Genomic DNA, 4,827 nt, shown 5'->3' on the forward strand with positions numbered 1-4,827 from the left:
TCCCGTCTTTGGTACGGCCAACAACACGGACTCGGGGTCATGTTCATTGCTCGGGCAAAACCGATCACGTTTGTGATATCCCTTCACCTCTCGACCTCCACCTCCTTATTCTCCCATATCCTCAACCTTGGCAAATTTAGAGGCAAAAACCTTTCGGTTCTAAACTTATTCATCCCCACTATCAGTCATGACCTGCTTTGTAAAGTATCATCTTGACTTCCTTAATCACATCTCACCTGCGACTGGACCGAATGGTATCATTTGCCACGTGCTCAAAACCCTCTTCAATCGAGCGACTGCTCTTTCACACTTTGTTCTGTGGGTTGCCTCTCAACTCCGTACCAGGCAGCTTTCTCGTTGTCAGAGTAATATAACCCATTATTGTAAGACCTGTCATTCGTCATGAATCTTCCGAATTGTGCGTAACCAGTTTTACTTAACGTTATTCTTTTCAGTGATCTCGGGCTGATGTGAGAGCTTGTTCGTATCACATGTCAAACAAGGTCATCAGAAAACTATGGACTTGCACATGAATCACAAGACAGAGGACAAAGGATAAAATATATACATAACCTGCAAATAAACTTAACAATTCTCATGATATCCAGCACAACTTTGGGTTGCCTTGTTTTGGTGTTACCATCTGAGTCCATGGCTCACGATGTTGCAAATCTTAGGCTCAAATTCCATGCACTATGCTAAGTTTAACTACACAAAGCTGTTACATTGTGTGGCACAACTCTGCTGGTTAATTTTGTGAAATTTCTATACCCAGCTTGGAATGCTTACCGATGCACCATGATACACATGAACATCCTCATCCTTGTACTACCTTTGAAAGATGCTACCAATGTCACTCATTCCAATGAAGGGTTACAAGTCTGATCAACTCAACTTCAGACAGATCCTCCCCATCATAAGGAAGTGATGGAATCTCTCTCTGCTGGAGGCCTCGGGCATCATATCTTCTTCAACTCTCAAATCTCTGAGCATTTGGACTTGTGCCCTAACTATTCCACCACGGAAGTGTTGCTTATTTGGACAATATCTAGATATATTAAATCTCAAACTGGAGTTCATAGAACACCTTTCCCCCATGCAGTCTTGAGAAAAAGGACATGGGAAGGGTCTTCACTTTGCGTTTCCAAGCACAACATATTATCTTTGTTCATGAACTTGCTCGATGGCAACTATACAAAGTCATTGGGTCAAACGGAACAGTCGAGCTGAACCTTCTGCCAACTTTTCTTGGAGCAATTGATTTTGGAGCATTATTTTGGAGAAAAAGATGCATTAAACAAACATCTTTTGGACGAAGTTAGCTCCATCTTGCTTCGTGAGGTGCCGCAAATTTATTTGAATCTCGCTGTTAAGGCCCAGTCACACCTTGACGTTTTAGCCAGCTTCTGCCGATTTTTGGAAAAATTTGTCTAAAACGCTGGTACACGTCGAATACGTTATGGGTAAGTTTTGATAACATCGAGAGCACGCTGAAAAACACTGCCATACGTCGTAGTACGCTGGCTTTAAACGTTGTACTTTTCGGTTGTCCTCAAATTTTCCATGCTTGAAATTTTAAGACTTATGCCAGCGTATGACTCACACGTTCCGCATAACGCTGGCCATAAGTTGTAGCCACGTTACACGATCGTTGACACACGTCGACACATTACTTGTAAGGTATTCATAAGTCGAAACACGTCAAGGTAATGGCCAGCGTCAGTATTCCAGACTCCCTGGGGTTTTTTTCTTCTTCTTCTTCGGTATGACGGTGATGTCGACACTTCGATTTCTAGTGCGGTTATAATATAATATAATTAAAAGGCTGCCGCTCAACGATTTATATCATAACTGACGTTAACCATTACCTTGAGTGTTTTGACTTATGAGCACCTTACAAGTAACTTTTGTCGACGTGTGCCAACGTTCGCATATCGTGCGTACAACTTATTCCCATCGCATGCGGAACGTGTGAGTCATACGGCAAGTACGTCGTAAAATGTTTAACACGTTTATAATTACAAGAAGTACTCCACTTAATACGACGTATGATAGCGTACTTTAGCGTTTTATTCACGCATACCAAACAAACCAAAGTGCAAACAAGAGGATTTGTGTTCTCGTGTTAAAATAATTCGTTTGAAATATAATAAAAGTCTTCAAGGTTGTAGCAAAAAATAAAACTGAATCTGAAGTTTATGGCCGCTGATGCACCCTCTTTTGCACATAACCTTCTTTAACACATTAGTTATTTGTGCCTGTTGTCCTTTATGACATCACTAACTAGAGTATTCATAGAACACGATACCCGAAGTGGTCAAGTATATACTTCGAATTTATAAAATAATGATTTTAACATGACTTGTGACACTTGTAATGCTGGTTGTACCAGATTGTGCAAGCCTGGTGTTGGCTTATTGGTTAGGGTGGCGGCTTGGGATCCTAGGGTCCTGAGTTCAAACCCCATTGGCCGCTGAATAATATACACCAGGAGGTTGACTCAGCCTGTCATCCTTCTGAGGTCGGCAAAATGAGTACCAGTGTACTGGTAAGGGGGACACTGCATCAACGGCATAGCCGTGTCCCAACCAATGATGCAACCAGCAGCCACAGGCTGCACTCGATAGAGAGAGAGAGACCAGATTCTGCCACCAGAAGTATTCTCGTTGAAAAGATTATGCTATTGGATTGTGAACAAACTATGCTGCCGTGCTAGATAATGCAACAAACGATCTTGTGGTCGTTCAGTGACCATAAATCTATGAAATAATCATGATCATCATTATCAACCTCCACGAGAAGTTTTGCCACTTCATCTGCATTTATATGGGCCATTTTGAAGGGTAATGACAAGTAGCAAAAAAAGGACTACTGGGCCCCAGCGTAATGTTTTAACCCAAATTTGGTGGCATTCTGATTGGTGGGTCTGGAGAGGAAGATTTTTGAAGGAATTGAAGTGATTTTCTAAAAAAATATTTTTATGAAGTCCACCGTTTTGACACTTCTGGTCATGTGATCAACATGGTCATATCACAATCATGGTCATTTGATCAACATGACCTCCGCATTTTCACATCGCGACCCTGTCCTTATGTTGTAATCCAAATTTGGTAGCATTCTGACTGGTGGGCCTGGAGAAGATTTTTAATGGAATTAATACAATTTTTCCCAAAACTTGATTGTCGGCCATTTTGACACACATCCCGTCACGTGATCTGCATGACTTCTGCAATATAATTAACATCCATACCCTCACCAAATGTTGCACCAATTTTGGTTGCATTCTGATTTGTGGATCAGGAGAAGAATATTTTGGAAGGAATTTGTGGGACCGCTATTTTGACACACTTCCGGTCAGCTGATCGGCATGACCTCCACAATTTAACATCCCTACCCTGGCTTAATGTTGCAACTCGAATTTGGTTGCATTCTGACTTGGGTCTGGAGAAGAAGATTTTTGAAGAAACTCACTGTCGGCAATTTTGACCGACCTAAAGTCATGTGACCAGAACACCCTCAGCAATTCTTGTTACTAGTCAAGAAAAGAATGTTTCTGCTAAATTCTAGCTGGATCGGCCTAGCGGTTTGGCTGGAGAAATCGAAAAAGGAGAGGGACGGCCGGTGCACGATGACAATACCTTATCTGTAATGTAAATTCCAGATAAGCTAAACAAGAAAAAACATGGAACTCAGTACCTGATTTTACCATTAGCAATGATGTAAAAATGTGGATTCAGTGCAAACGAGAATGGCACTCTTCGATGTCACCTGATATGCCTCCACCCACATTATTACATCATTGTAATATTTGTACCACGTTTCATTTAAATCCCTTCAGCTGTTCTCAAGTATCGCATTTTTACCTGACGTGCTGAAATTTAATCAGTTGATCTTTGCATTATCATATGTATAGACTTCTATCAAGTTCCCATCACTGGTTCACAAATTAACATGGTAACAGAATATTTAGTGAACGGGACCTTTGACCTCTCGACCCCATAATCTAATCGCTTTTTCTTTGCATCATTATATCGACAGGTAGTGGAACAAAAAAATGAAAACACCGATATAGTCACTTCATAGGGCACTGGCCCATCACGTGAGGCCAGAACGGCCTGCATGCGCCATGGCATGGAGTCCACCAGCATCATGAATTCTGCAGGAGGGATGTGGCACCATTCTTCCACGAGCAAGCCAATCAACACACACCTGTTTAATGGAGGTGTAAAACGCTGTCCTGGGCGTCATTGCAGAATATCGCATAAGTGCTCGATTGTGTTCAGATCTGGTAACTGAGAAGGCCATGACATGGATGACGTCAGTGTCATGCTCATCAAACCATTGGGTGACGACAAGTACTCTGTGCATGGGGGCATTGTCATCCTGGAGGACTCCTCTCCCAGCAGGAAATAAATGCTGCTACATGGGGTGAAGATGATCACTCATTCCCATTAAGTAGGGATTGGCATTGACCTTGCCTTCTAAGGGAATGATTGTACCCAAACCATCCCAGGAAAATGCAACCCACAACATGACTGAACCACCAGATCCCTTCACTGTTGGACCCAAGCATTCAGGGTTGTAGTTCTTTTGGTTGGCACCACACATGCACTCATCTGTTTGTCAAGAACATGGTGAAGGATGATTCATCTGACCACAATCATCATTTCACATTTCTCCACTGACCACATCACATTTTTCCACTGCTCGGTAATCCATTGCATTTGCTCTTTGCACCACTGAACTTGCAAACGTGCATTGCCAGGTGTGACAAGCGGTTTGTGCACCGCGACCCCACTCTGCTATCCTGCTCTACAGAATTTTTGG

This window comes from Eptatretus burgeri, chromosome 5 (assembly GCF_056783735.1).
Source record: "Eptatretus burgeri isolate ZD-2024b chromosome 5, Ebu_testis_v1, whole genome shotgun sequence".
NCBI lineage: Eukaryota > Metazoa > Chordata > Myxini > Myxiniformes > Myxinidae > Eptatretus > Eptatretus burgeri.